This window comes from Leopardus geoffroyi, chromosome A1 (genome assembly GCF_018350155.1).
Source record: "Leopardus geoffroyi isolate Oge1 chromosome A1, O.geoffroyi_Oge1_pat1.0, whole genome shotgun sequence".
In the NCBI taxonomy this organism is placed as follows: domain Eukaryota; kingdom Metazoa; phylum Chordata; class Mammalia; order Carnivora; family Felidae; genus Leopardus; species Leopardus geoffroyi.
The window spans coordinates 164450619-164465766 of record NC_059326.1 but is presented as its reverse complement, the minus strand read 5'-3'; the positions used below and the strand labels follow the sequence as shown (position 1 = coordinate 164465766).

General features: G+C 35.5%; 1 long non-coding RNA gene across 1 annotated transcript in view; it reads right to left on the bottom strand.

Annotated features, from left to right (window-relative positions):
* LOC123609345 overlaps window positions 1-907 on the bottom strand; it is a 283593-nt gene extending 282686 nt beyond the window's left edge. The window contains exon 1 of the long non-coding RNA XR_006717765.1: window positions 602-907. This is a non-coding gene — a long non-coding RNA (uncharacterized LOC123609345). The remainder of the gene's footprint in view (window positions 1-601) is intronic.
* Window positions 908-15148: the final 14241 nt, after the last annotated feature.

Sequence of the window (15148 nt, the reverse complement as noted above, 5' to 3'; positions counted from 1 at the left end):
CTCCCCTTAAGTGTCATCCCTACTTTCTGATTTGGTGATTGTCCCATTTCTAACCTCGTAACCATCCTATCCCGAACTTGGCCATGCACTGAGAAAAAGTAATTTGTATTTCCTGTTCCCAATTATACCTATTCTCTAGTCATCCTACTGTAATCTGACTTCTGTCTCCTATTTTAATGAATTCACTTCCAGTAAGTAACACATAACTTTTTTTTTTTTTTTTTTTTAACACATTTCTTCTCCCAACCCCGCACCCCGCCCCCACAACCCTCGGACTCCGGAATCTTCCCAGCCACTGGCCGCGTCTCTCCAGACACAAGACTCCTTTTCTCACTTCCATACTCTCAGGACCCCCTGGGCTAAGAAGTGCCTAAGAAATCTGAGGCCAAGGCCACCGTCTCTAAAAGCCTTCCCTCAGAAGCTCCTATCCACCTACCCGCGTCTCCTCAGCCCCCTCCCCATATTTCCCCGGGGCCGTCCTTTGGCGAGGTTCTTGGCTCCTTGATTTTTTTTTTCCCAGGTCCCCTTCCCTCGGAGTGCCCCCAAGCAGCCTTCGCCTTTCTCCCTTAAACCCCAGGGGCCGGGCACCCTGTCCACACACCGGGAGAGGAGTCGCAGCCTGCAGCAGCTGGGCCTCCGCCGGAGCAGACGGATTTCCGGGCGGGGAAACGCGCCGCCTGCTGGCTGATGCAGCCGTCTGAAGAGGCGGTACTCGCAAAGTCCCACCGCTGACCTCTCGCAAAGGACCTTCTGAATAAAATAATCAATGCGCAGCTTTCAGCATTCAATTGAAGTAATAATTTCGTTTGGCTGATTCTCCCATTCCGATTCAGTCATGGCCTCATCTATGGTACTTTTTATCTTTCAGTCATCACCATTATGGAATTTAACATGTTGCATCTTAAATATTTCATCTGTCTTGTGTCGACTCCCAGAGGTCAGGAACTACTCTTTTCAATTATGTAATTCTGATCCCTGTTGCGGCGTCTGGAACATAACAGCATCTCAATAAATGTTGGTTGACAAACAAATAGGTAAATAATTAGCCATCTTGTCTTTAAAGTATATAAAGGACATCCAGATAAAGATATTTAATAGGCTGTCCATTACATAAAAAAGGAAGTGATCTAAAAGAAGCATCTTGCCTAGTTGACAGTCATCCACAAATATGCAGAAGTTGAAATTCACATGTATATGTTTGGGGTTTACTTAGCAACTAGGATCTCTGAGTTAATTATTTTCATATTAGGAACATTTTTGGTGACAATTTCTACAAATAAATGTTCTGTTTCCCACTCTCTCTTAAGAATTTCAATTACACATATACTAGACTACTTGAAGCTGTCCCATAGGTCTATGTATTCTTTATCTTCTATTCTTTTTTTTTTTTTTCATTTTTTTGGACAATTCCTATAGCTTCAAATTTATTATATTATCCTTTGTAATATGTAGTATCCCATTAATCCATTCCAGTAATTTTCTTTCTCAGACATTGTTTTTATTTCTAAAAGTCCTTTTTGGGTCCTGATTATGTTTTCCATTTCTCTATTCAACATGATCAACCTCTCTTCTTTCACAAGATATGGGATACAATTAGAATAAGTATTGTAGTGTCCTGTTTCTTAACTCTAACCTCTGTATCAGTTCTGGATTGGTTTTAATTTAATGTTTTTCGCCCCTCTTTACAGGTCACATTCTTCTGCTTCTTCACACGCCTCATCGTTTTTTTTTTTTTAATATGCCGCACATTGCGAATTTTACTTTTTTGAGTAGTATTCCTGTAATTACTGTCAAGCTTTGTTAACAGTTAACGCATTGTAAATGGTTAAATCCTCCCAGGTCTTCCTCGTAAGGCTTATTAAGTGGGATCAGAGCAGCATTTACACTTGGGATCATAATTCCTCACTACTGAGACAAGACCTTTATGAGTACTCTCCTCAGTGTCACACCTCTGTTATGAAGCTGTCCAGTCTAGCTGAAGAGCAGATACTCTTTCCAGCCCTGTATGAGCTCTAGTTACTGTTGCTTCAAATATTTCAAGGTAATTCTTCTCCTGGCCTTAAGGAGTTTCCTCAAAAACATCTGCCAATCATTATTACTCTGATAAAGACTCAGTGAGGACCCTCTGAAAATTTCCTCTGCTGTCCATCTATGCACCTCCTCTCCGGTATTGACATGTGAACTTGAGTTGTCTTGGTGTCCTCAGATTCTCAGCTCTCCTTCTTCAACTCAGTGAGTCTGTTGGACTCTCTGGGTACCCCTTTAGTGAACTATGACCTGAAAACTCCTGAAGTCAGTAAAATGTGGTAATCTGTGCCCATTTCATTTGCTTCCTGTCCTTCATGGTTCACTGTCTTTCTCTGCCTGATGTCCAACGTTTATAAAAAGCATTGTTTCATCAACTTTCATCCATATTTTTAGTTGTTTAGGCAGGCAGGTAAACTCTATCCCTGTTACTCAATCTTAGAGGCAGGAGCCCAAAACTCATATGTTTAAATTGAAGGACGACAAGGGGGATAATAAAGTTGATATCCTGAATTCTCCCATATTGAAACAGAAAAAAAACAATGAGAAGCCTATGAAAGAGACAAAGCATTAGTGGTCATGAGCACAGGACAATAAAAGAAAATTGATCAAGGGTGAATAGCAAAAGTTTAAGGTAGAATCAAGAAGACAGGGGTAATCAGTGATCCCAAATACCTCAGATAAGTTGAGTCCAACAAGAAATTGTCCTTAAGATATCTTTGGAGTCCCCAGTTACAGTATGTTTGGAAATAAAGTAAAAGTGAATGTTTGCTTATAAGTGGGATATAAGCATTGTGATAGCCAATATAGAACGTTCTTTCAAAAATTTCTACTGTAAACTAGAGACAGAAAGGATGGTAGAGAGTATAATGGTGTGAGAAATGAAGTTTTTGTTTTCCCTGTTTACAAGGGGGGGGGGGGAATTAGCAATCGTTTATTTGTTAGAAGAAAAGAGCCAAATGATAAAATATTGTTGAAGATAAAAATAGAAAGAATGATTAATGGAGCACAATACCCAAAGCGAGACCAGAGTCTTCAAGCCAGAGTTTGAATGGAGAGACAAACGGCTTGTAGAGACATATGTAACTTAGGAGTTTGAAAAGGAAGGAGAAATAAGTACATGGAATTTTGGCAAATAGCTTCTAGCTCTTCTTTGAAGTAAGAAAGTAGTTGGCTGGATGAGTGCTTAAATATAATCAAGTACATGAGGAAAGTGACAACAATGTGCACGTGTACATCCAGGGAATGGGTGAAAAAGCTGGGTAAATAATTTCATCTTTGAATTTAAATAAATAATAATTCCTGGCGATTGATGAAGTTCCTGCTCAGCTAAAGACTTGAAACTATAATTGAAGGGGCGCCTGGGTGGCGCAGTTGGTTGAGCGTCCAACTTCAGCCAGGTCACGATCTCGCGATCCGTGGGTTCGAGCCCCGCGTCGGGCTCTGGGCTGATGGCTCAGAGCCTGGAGCCTGTTTCCGATTCTGTGTCTCCCTCTCTCTCTGCCCCTCCCCTGTTCGTGCTCTGTCTCTCTCTGTCCCAAAAATAAATAAATGTTGAAAAAAAAAATTTAAAAAAAAAAAAAAAAAAAAAGAAACTATAATTGAAGTAAAACTCAATCCTAGAGTTAGATTTTTTTCCCCTTTCATTATGCCACTTACAAGACATAGAAACAGAGAAAGATGGTGTGAACAGAATCAAAGTTGAAATTTTGCAAGGTGGCTGTGATGAAAGAGAAATCAGGTAGGATTAAGGGGAAGGGCCAAGGCGTTGAGGGGGTAAAGGGAAGAAAGGGGACACAGGAAGGATTAGTGGCATCCAAAAAAACAAAGCCAAGGACTGAGAATTTTAAGGGTGTGGAACAGCAAATGTAGTGAGAGCAAGCTTGTGAGAAATCCAAAGAAACAGAAAACTATGCAAAAGCGGAGCAACGGATTCCCAGATTTCACAACTGAAAAAGCTTTCAGTTATGACTGCTCTACTGTGTGGCCCCTTAGGTGTCACATTGTCAAATTCTCAAAATTTGTTAAATTTGGTTGTCAAATTCTCAAAAGAACATATGGAAATAGTTGGGTAAGAGTGGGTGGTATGTAAGAAAACAATGTCTTGAGCTTTCAAGAGTAGGCCTTTTGATCATGAGTGGAAGATGCTTTTTCATCCTCACCCTCAGTATGAAGTGTGTGAGGGGTGAGACAATGAACAGATTTCTCTAAAGAGAAAAGTAATAGAAATAGTGCCCATGAAGTCTTTCTACCTAATTTCACATATTTTATGTGTATTTCTAATTGTTTCAATTTCAACTGACTTTGTCTTTGAATTCTGGGGAGAGCCTCATTTAATTAATTCATACACAGAACCCTAATAGGCTATCTACTGAAACAGGAGGAAAAGGATTTAGTCACATTAGTCAATGAGTGTAGTGGTAATGGCAGTCAGGAAAATCAGTTGGGTAATAAGCGCAAACCTCCCTATCGGTCAATTCCAAAGAGTGGTATTAGACTGGCTGGGAAGCCAAAAAATGATCAGGTTGGCATATACCTCCAAAGAGACTTTACGCCAAAGAATCCTCATGCAGAGGATATTGCTTGACTTTCCTTCATAAATAGAACTTTGGGGGAAAAAACAGGTATTTTTCAAACTGAAATGAAAAACTATCATCCCAATTCTTCCTAATGCTCCAGGGAAGCACATCCTAAACACTAACAATAATCAGATTTGCCTTCTCAGGTGCCCGGCGGTACAAACTTCACTGATTGTTGCCCTTTGGGACAGTGCAGTCTCCACTGGCTTGCAACCAGAGCAGTGATAGAGGGCTCTATGCACAGTAAAGGCCCAGCACTTGGGGTTTAATGTGAATTGGGTCACTGACTTGAAATTCTTAATAACTGTATCTTTGCATTTGTGCTTTGCAAGTGAGCATAGCTCAAAGACTTAGAATGTCTATTCATTTGAAGTCCTATCTCCCTTTACCTCTGCTGGACCGATTCTTAGCCACTCCCTCTCCCTGCCTGCCCAATGATAGCACCTGCCCTTTGTCACCACCTAGATCCTGGTCATGAGCATCCAGAGGATGGAAGTCAGGTTCCTTCGTCATGATGGGACTTGGTGGTGATCATTCCTCCCCAGACACCAAAACCTTGGAACTTTTCATAGGAGTCTCTCACTCACTCTGAGCAAGGTAGCTAATGCCTCCAGGGGCAGAGGTCTCAGTGCCCTTTGTGATTGTGTCATGACTTCCCTGCTCTATGAGATTCAATGTGTTGGTCTGGAGCCTGGCAGGAGGTGGGGACCCAGAAACTGGTGAACCAGGCTGTCACAGACTATGAGTCTGCAGTTCTCTCTTGTCCAGCAAGAGAACAGGCACAGAACTGAATATGAGAGAGGCTAATGTCCAGGAGGAGACAAGAGCCCCGAACAAGGACTTTCACCTCCCTATTTATTGAGTGCACAAGATATTACCCTTGTGGTGAACGTGAAGAAAACAAGATCTTATAAACGTGGTGAATTCGAAGAAAACAATCAGATAGTAATGATTAACTTGTGAGTGTAAGCAAAGGGTCTGGGAGGCAAGTGGAGTTTGTGATCAAAGTACATTGGTGCCAGGTGGAAAGTAATTTCCTGCAGGTGATATAACAAGTTACTCGTGATCCCATTACAATATCTCACTCACTAACCTCGGGCGCTTTTGCCCCGTGGTGGCAGCATTCCCCCCCCCCCCAAGCTTTTTTTAAATCCTTTTATGTAAGTAGAACCTATTTCCCCACACCAGGCAACCCCCTTAATCATGGGACAGGACTCTCAGGTGCCTGGGTATGTCTGCAATAGACCCCAACGTATCCCCCTGTCCAAAGAGCATGCAAGTAAATAGTAAACTGAAACTATGTATCTATATCTACATCTATATCTTAGGTTGGGAAAGAGGCAGAAAGACTGCAGAAGAAAGAAATTTTGTATTTCATATTTTAGTACATTTACTAGCAATTGTTTCCTGCCTTTTGAAAAGGGCCCTACATTTTCATTTTACATTGAGCCCCATAAAGTATGTTGTTGATCTTGCTCTGAGCTCTTGGCAATAGGAAATGACTTGAAGGGTTTAAGCCACTTAACTTGCATTTGGCAGATTCTACAGAAGATTCCTAAGAACGTTCAACTATTCTTCCATAGACAAGTGCCCCCTCTTTTCCCACAGATATTCTAGTGGGATAGTTCTGTATGCATGCCTATGACATTTTAAGTTCTGGACACTGAAAATTATATAAGCTGCAATACTTATGAACTGAATGATTTATCTTAAGTATCCCAAACACCATTATAAATGGTGTGTTCACACCTCTTTGAAATCTACTATTGATAAGCTAATGTTAAACAAATGTTTATTTCAGATTTTGTACTCTGATAAATTATCTAATTTAACCATGAAAATCTATGGTAGGAATTAATCATTATTCCTAGTTTAGATATGGGGAAACTGCCTGGAAGGGTTATATGTGAGCAGTTATGTAGTGGAGTTGGGAATCACATCATAGCCAATAGGCAACATTATATACGGGCTGTCAAGGTTGGACCTCTACCACACGGAAAATCCTTTATTTGGGAATCATGCTGGAATTTAAAATTCATGTGATTTTTAGTTCAGAAATGCCATTTCAAAAAAAATCTATCAATCTTAACACTTTAAATCAGAAGTCTTTTCTCCATCCCAGTTTTAATTAATATAACTTATCTTGATATCCTGGATAAAGTTTTTACTACCCCTCTACCAATACTGTCCACTAATTTTAAGAGAATTCAAACTTTTCTACAGTACACAAAAGGATATTGCACCATGAATTGTGTTATAAAGGGATTCTTGCTTACAATACACTTGAAGAATTGCATTTCAGACATTCTTTCTCCTCATATAGTATTCTGTATTACTATACATATTGAGAAAATTTATCAAATCCAAAACATATTTTAAATAATGAATACCTTTTTAAAATATTCTATTTTAAATTCATTTATTAAATTAGCTAAATAATAAGTTAGGATTTTTTTCCCAATGAAATATAACTGGTCATTTTTTCATAGGTAATCAAAAATTGTATTAATTTTTTCAATGAATTGAATTTTTTATTGTTATTATTTGGGGTGTATGATTATTTTCTTTATGTTTTCATCAAGAATCATCGATATTTTATGCAGATTATGAACAACCCTAATGTGTTATCAGTAAGTATGGTGAAACACAAGAGAAAATAAACTTCCATGGACATACAAAGAAAAATAATTCATACATCTTTGAAAGAGAATTTTGTTTCTCGAATTTTACTATTGGATAAGACTAGAATATAGGTTCCCAAGTCAAGAAATGAGAAAAACTTAAGTGGTAATTGCTGAAGCAGAGAGCCCATTTAGATCAAAGAGATATTGTTTAAAGGACTAAAGTTAAAATATGTTTTTATTATAGCTTTTAGCTGGCTTCAAGATCTATTGCCTTTGAGGTTGAAAAAGCACTCCAAAGAGGGCAATAATGATTCCAGAAACCAAGATTATACTCTATTGATGATGTCCTTTCCTTTCCTCCTGTAAGTGGTTTTCTATTACTGATATATACTAGACCAAATTGTGTACTGTTCTCTGTGAATAATGAAAGCAGGCATAAGCACAAGAAATATAAGGGGAGTGCTGTAAACAGATACTTCTGTTTCATTACCACTGTTTTATTAACAAATCACTTCCATTAAAGAGATTATGAGATTGCAAAAAGCAATCCAAAATGATATAGTCCAGGCCTAACTTTCATTTTGTAATGAATTGAAATGATTTGCCTGCAGTTGATTCAGTTCCTCATTGTTTCTGTGACTGCACTAAGTCCATTTTGTATCTTGAATTGTGAGTGTGCTCTCCCCAATAGGGTTCCTGAATCATCTTTTCCAGGGGAAAAGGATGTTTCCAATTAAATCAAGATTTATATCTCCCACCTCCTAATGTGGGAAGTAGTGTGTTACACATAATATACCTCACATTGCCACAATGTGCTCAAGAGCCCTATACTTCTTACCATAGTTACTCTACAATCTAAGAGTTTGTGACAAAACTATAAGCTTTTTTTAAATAGTCATGACTCTAAAACTTACTATTAGCATCATTTTCAATGTTAAACTAGTACATCATTTTTGAATACTGAAACTTTAATTTTTGGGGAGATCCACAAAGTGTCCTGGAAAATAGGTCTTGTGTTTCAGAGCCTAAAATTATTTGGGATTATTTAGGTGTACACAATCTCTGCTTTTAAGATAGTAAAAAGAGATGTTAGTCATATTTTTGTTTCATTTTTGGAGCTTGAAAAAACAAAATGTTGGCAATATTCTACCCATCAAAATTGATTTTGAAATGGTCTATGGAAACCAGAAATCTGAAAATCACAGTTCCTAAAGAAACCTATTGCTGCAAAATAACAACTCACACCAATATCCTCAAGTAAAAAGGAAAAAAGGGGAATTAAAGAGAATTGGTTTCCTAGGGAATGGTTGCTACATAAATTTTGATCTTATAAAATTCCTCTGAGGTTTGGCATTCCTCAGAATTTCCCATATCTGCCTACTATTGTGTTCAAACTTTCTGTATACTATACATTTAATAGACTTCATTAATAAGGTTCTACAAGTTAACATTTTACACTGAACTTAAAACATAAATGAATCCTGCAAAATGCAAATGATTTTTTTCTATTTATTCCAATATGATTGAGAAATTTTGTGCATTTCCAAAATAACTCAGTTTTTTTCTTAGACAATTAAAGCAGCAAATATTCAGAAGAATTAATTTGAAAAACAGAGAAAAATATAAAATGAAGAATAATATAACCAGAAAAGCCCAAACCAAAGATGTTACTCATTATTTTATAATTGTTTTTCTAAGCACTTGTTTGCTTTAGAATATGTGGATTTTAACGTTCATATGGTTGTCTCTCTCTCTCTCTCTCTCTTTTTTTCCAGAAATGTATCATTTAAAAGGAGAATTCTCAGGTTCCTGGCTGGCTCAGTTGGTAGAGCATGCTACTCTTGATCATAGAGTTGTAAGTTTGAGCCCTATGTTGGGTGTATAGAGTACTTAAAAATAAAATCTTAAAATAATAATAATAATAATAATAAAAACAAAAGGAGATTATTTTTAGGAACTGAGTCTAAGAATTACTTCATCAAAGAAGACAACATTTTCAGTTTATTTGGATATTAATATGTTGCTTTTCAGGGAGATTATCTCCATTTACCCTTCCATCAAAAATGAAAAGTATGCTTATCAAACTATACCCTTTGCTTAACTATGTATTTAAATATTTAAAAATTTTTTTTCTAGTCATATTTTTATGTTGTCTTTTCACATCTACCATTTATTACTAGAAAGCCTTTTTTAAAGTTTATTTATTGAGAGAGAGAGAGAGAGAGAGAGAGAGCGCACGTGTGTGCACGTGAGGAGGGAAGGGGCAGAAAGAAAGAGAGAGAATCCCAAGAAGGCTCCATGCTCCAGGCTCGGTGGAGCCTGAAACCGGGCTTGATCTTGCGACCATGAGATTACCACCTGAGCCAAAATCAAGAGTCAGACGTTTAGTTGACTGAGGCACCCAGGTGCCCTAGAAAGCGTTTTTAAAGTATATTATAGATAATCCATTTATATGGCCTTGTTTGAAACTTTACATAAAGGTTATTAAACTCATATGGGTTTCCCATTCAATACTATTATAATAAGGTCACCCATGTTATTGAACACAGCTACATTCATTTATTTTTTCCCGATGTATAATATTCCATTGTGTGGCTATAATAAAATGTATTTATCTATTATTTTGTTTATGGAATTTATGATGTTCGAGGGTTTTTTCTCCATTACAAAAAGTGCTTTTCTGAACTTTAATTGTATGTTTCCTAATGTACTTTTAAAAGAGTTCCTCTTTGATAAACAGGAGTTGAACTATCGGATCACAGAAGTAAAAGCTTATATTTACAAGATAATGCCAAACTGTTTCCCACACTGATTATCCAGTTTATGCTCCTGCCAGCATAATTGACCCCGGTAACCTACCTCATCTGTAAAACTCAGTAGAGTCACACTTAACTTCCTTCCACCTATTGAATGGGCCTAAAATAGTGTCTCATAGCTCTCTTGACATATTTTTGTGATACTAATAAAGTAGAGACAGCACATCTGTTTTTTTAGCTATTTATATTACTTTTCTTGCAAAGTACCTGCTCATGTTTGAATAATTTTTCAATTCTGTTTACTTCTTGATTCTGAGAGTCTTCATACATTTAGAAACTAATACTTTGTTGCTCACATAAACCGCAAATATCTTAGTCCAGTTTGTGTTCTGTCTTATCACTTTTTCTAAAATGCATTTTTGCAACCTAAAGTTTTTAATTTCTATATTATCAAGTTTTCAATCTTATGATTGTTGCCTTGTATCTCATTTAAGAAATCTCCATTTTCTATGTCCTCACATGTAATAGTCACACCTTTGGTCAATAACCTGCATGCCACTTCTATCATAAAGCAAAGTTCCTCATAAATAGAAGTCTTTTTCACAATCTTCTGCTCTCTACTATTGGCAATTTTCTATCTTTGAATCACTCCTGCACAGTCTTAATATTTTCATTTTATAATAGGTTTTTCTAATCGGCTTCTTTTTTTATTTCTTTTTACTGGGGAGGTTTGACTATTATTGGCCCTTTGAACTTCCATACAGATTTTAGAAGTACTTTATTAATTTAAGAAGAAACTTGTTTGAGCAACCTTGAATCTATATTTAGGCAGTATTGACACATTTATGGTATTTAAAATACATGAAAATTAAATATCTCTTCAATTATATGTCTTCATGTAAGAGTTACTCGGCATGATAATTTTTATGAATGCTAAGTTGTCATTTAAACAGGTTTGATTAGTTTATAGTTCTTTCCAATGGGATTTAAAATGAAACATATAGCATCTGAATTTTGGAAGATATTAATCCTTTCTTACGCCATTTTTATGACAGGTAGATTTTTTCTCTAAAATATAACTATATACAGATATGTGTTATATATGATGTATAACACAAAATACATTAATATACGTTAGGTATGAGAACAAGGCATATATCCATATGATAAATGGATATCCATATGATATGGATAAATTATATAATGTAATTTATAATTATCTAGTATAAAACATATACTAGAGAATTATATATCATATAAAATATCAAGGGTATCTACATAACCCACAATTACTTATATTACCCAAGTCAGCAATATACTGCTTTATTGTTAACTCATTTTATTTTCCAAACATTGATAATGTTGTTTCAAAGTATCTCATGAATATTCTTTGTTGATATTTTATTGTATTTATAATATCCTTGTGTCATAAAGCTATCTTATTTGGAGGTAAAATATTAATACTTTTGAGCTTCATCAAAGATAGTAGTGTCTTTTATAAAAAAAAATTTGTTGTTTAATACTTTCTACTTTGAATTCTTTTCAAGAATACTATTGCCACTCTGTTTTGTTATTTGGTTTATCCTATATCTTTTACCAGTCTATTTTACCTGTTTCAGATGTATCCCTGAAAAACAGCATGTGGTTGTATTGTTATTAAAGATACATTTTTTGGTTTATATCTAGATTGTTATTTTCTTGGGAAGTAGAACTGGGTTTTATATGTCTTTATATCCCCTGAGAAGTCTACACTGTTCTGGACATGAGAGAAGCCCTGTAGGATTTTGATCTATTAATTTTGACATAACATCATTTATGAATTGTCAATATGAACAGTTGTAGTTGAAAAATCCGAGGACACTTTGCCTTAGAGATTAGTTCACTATCACAATACCGTTTAACCTCTCTTAACTACCCTCTTTCTAGCTGAAAAAGAAGAAAAGTTAGGTTCACTCATCAGGAAAACTGTTACAAATGCTGAGTATAAGGCATTTAGAGGAACGTTTGGTAACATTACTATGTCTTCCATAAAAAATGAACACCGGTGCTACTGGCTTTTTATAAAATAAGTTCTCAGAGCCTAGACACTACTTATTCACCATAAAGATCGCAGCTTAAACTTCCGCTGAGATGGTATGAAAGCGTGCTAGGATTCAAGGCTAGCCAGGAACCAGAGAACTGAATTAATTGGTTAAGTCTGTTCAAGGTGACAAGCTGCCGGCTGGCAGACAAAACATTTAGAAACCAGGCTGAAAACGCTACATCTAATTTTACTTAGGATGTAAGAAGAGATCCAGAAGACTTGCCTGCTTACTGGCAATGTAACATGTATCCCCTTGCTATTCTCGTAGCATCTGGGAGGAGGTGTGCTCTCGGAGGAAGAAGGCAGCTCGTCTCCGTGGGTCTTTACCTAATTATTATAAAAATATGTTTGTGGCATAATGTAAAGTCTGACACAGAGAATGGCATATTTTTGTCACAAATGTAAACACTTATTTAACCTAATATAAAAAGAACGCAAGCAAATTTTTAGCAGTCTAAATTATAATACGGTACTTTTTTTTCTAATTCAATTTCTTAATAGATAATTCATTAGGTTCAGAGGTATATTTTTTCAAGGCTCTGTGTACAATCTCCATAGATGAGTGCACACAGCACTTACACATGTCATAAATTCTGTGCGTGAGGGTTTGTGTGAAGGGTGTGCAACATATCAGTATGTTGCAGACAGAGAAGGAAGTAAAAGGCACAAATCTTAGATAGCTTCACAAAGGCCATCTAAACTCTTACAGGAAAATCCCTGAATATAAAACCTTGCCAGGTAGACAGTGGTAATCTTTCCATTTAACTTTCTATTTTATTTTATGCTTTGATTAGCAGTCCATGTAATCATTCATTTATTTTTGGAGTTGTGGGGCCTCTAGTGGTGTCTGGAAAAAACATACAATGAAAATACTGCAAGACTTCACACTGCTGTCTCCTGGGATTGAGAACTCTAAAAAATGCTGAGTATTATTTTAACTTAAAACAATTACATATGCATGATTTTCACTCAATACAGTGCTCTTATTTAACAGTTTTAGATTTTGGTCCCACTTGTTCCAAAGCTGTTGCTATTTCTAGACATATATTTATAGGAAAATAATATGGAAATAATTATTCTATTTTTTCTTCATGCTGTTTCTTACCTTTTCCCAAGAGGTCAGCATCAATATTTAGATGTTACAAGAAGATATTTTCCCCAAATTAGTAGCAATTATTTTTCAAAGGAGTGGAATCAAATTATTCAAATTTGCTTAGGAGTGTTACAAGCATTTTATTTTTAACCCAAATTTGATTTTAATTAATTTAATTTAAAATGTATATTTTCAACATGACCTGGTTTTCCCCAAAATTTCTGAAGCATTTACACATCATAACACTAGATCTGTTGGAATTAATAAGCTTATAGATATCAAAACAAATGTAAGTTTGCTTGTTTAATATGAAAAACTGTATCTTTATTCAGAGTCACTGTATTTTGAAATATCCTAAATGAAAGAATAATTATGCTTAACTGAATTGTGAGCTAATTTACTAATGTGTTCTTCAAGAAATATTAGACTAGCTCATCAATATCTTCAAAATGTACTACTATTTCAATTACATTCTATATTTTAATCAATTGGATCTCTACCCTACTTGGACAAAAAAATAGTATTGATTCAAAAGGAGACCTCAACAAAAAGAAAAATGTATAACTTGCCACAATAGGCAATTTGGCACTAGTGTTTTTCAACATATGGTACTACACGCAGAACAGGGATTGCCTTTGGGATTGCCAAAATCTCTTCTGAGACGTTCTTTGTTTCTATTTTAAAATCTTACAGATTGAAAGTCTAAAAAAAAAAAAAAACACAAAACATTGAAAGCAGACAGTAATATACTCCACAGTTAAGTATTTTCAAATTTATTACCAGTATTAGCCTGCTGCTGGAGTTATTCACTAGACTACAGATTTTAAAGACATTTCCCAATTCATCATGTTTACTACACAATTCCCCTCAGATTATAATGAAGGAGTTTACAACTAGAGATTAGAAGATAAAGACAATGCTGTATTTAGTGAGAAACATAGAGTGATAAGAAAATACAAACTAGGTGTCTACTGATGCCCTTTGCAAGAGAAGATTATTCTGCAGCTTTATCACACTTACACTTTATAAGATAGCTGAAGAAAATGAAGCATAGGAATATGTGAGCTATGTACTGGCAGTTATTGGAAATGGGTTTTTGATTTAGTTGCCAACTGAGAATTCAGAAACAAAATAAAACCCTTTCATGGCCATCAGAAAATATGACTTTCTAAATAAGAATAATGAATATTGTCTACATAAATGATCCCCATGTTAATTCATCTAACATCCTTCAGAGCCAGAATAGCACTATTTTAATAGAATTCTGATGGTGAATGTCTAACATTGAAAAGTCATTTGTATACACACATAAAACCGTGTTATATAAAACTGTGAGAAACACCATTCCCATAATGAAATTGACAAGGCAAAAGTGAATACTCTTTGAAAGAGCCAAATTCTTAACAGTTGCCAACCCCCCTTAATGCTGATATTACCAAGGTGTTTAGTGATGAGTAAAATTCAGCTATGTTTGGCTGGAGCAAGTTTCTGGGTTCAAGAGAGTGGTAAGAAGGATGTACTTTGAAGAAAGGTTTATATTTGGGATATATTTTGAGGTCAATAGAATCACATGTCATGTTTGAGTTTCCATTAATTTAATTAATTCTTGTCAATCAGTACTTATTGACCATGTTAATGTTTTTTTTAATGTCTTATTATCAATCTTTTCAAATATGGTTAAAACTAACATAAATTACTATAATAAATTTACACATGCAATATCCATCTTCAAACATGTTACGCTTTGTATTCTTTATTTATTAGGATCAAGATGCAAAAAGTTTAGTTAAATAGAAATAATATAACAGCATCAGAAATTTCTAAGCCTTTTTAGGAGAATGTTTAGCAGTCACACTCCTCTTCCCCAACCAAATAAAACTAGATAAAACACTTCAATACCAAGCATTAGCTTTGTTCATTCGGGTGTGTTAAAACTGAAAGGCAAATTATCGATTTACTAAAAATGAGATACTAGAATTTTGGTCCTG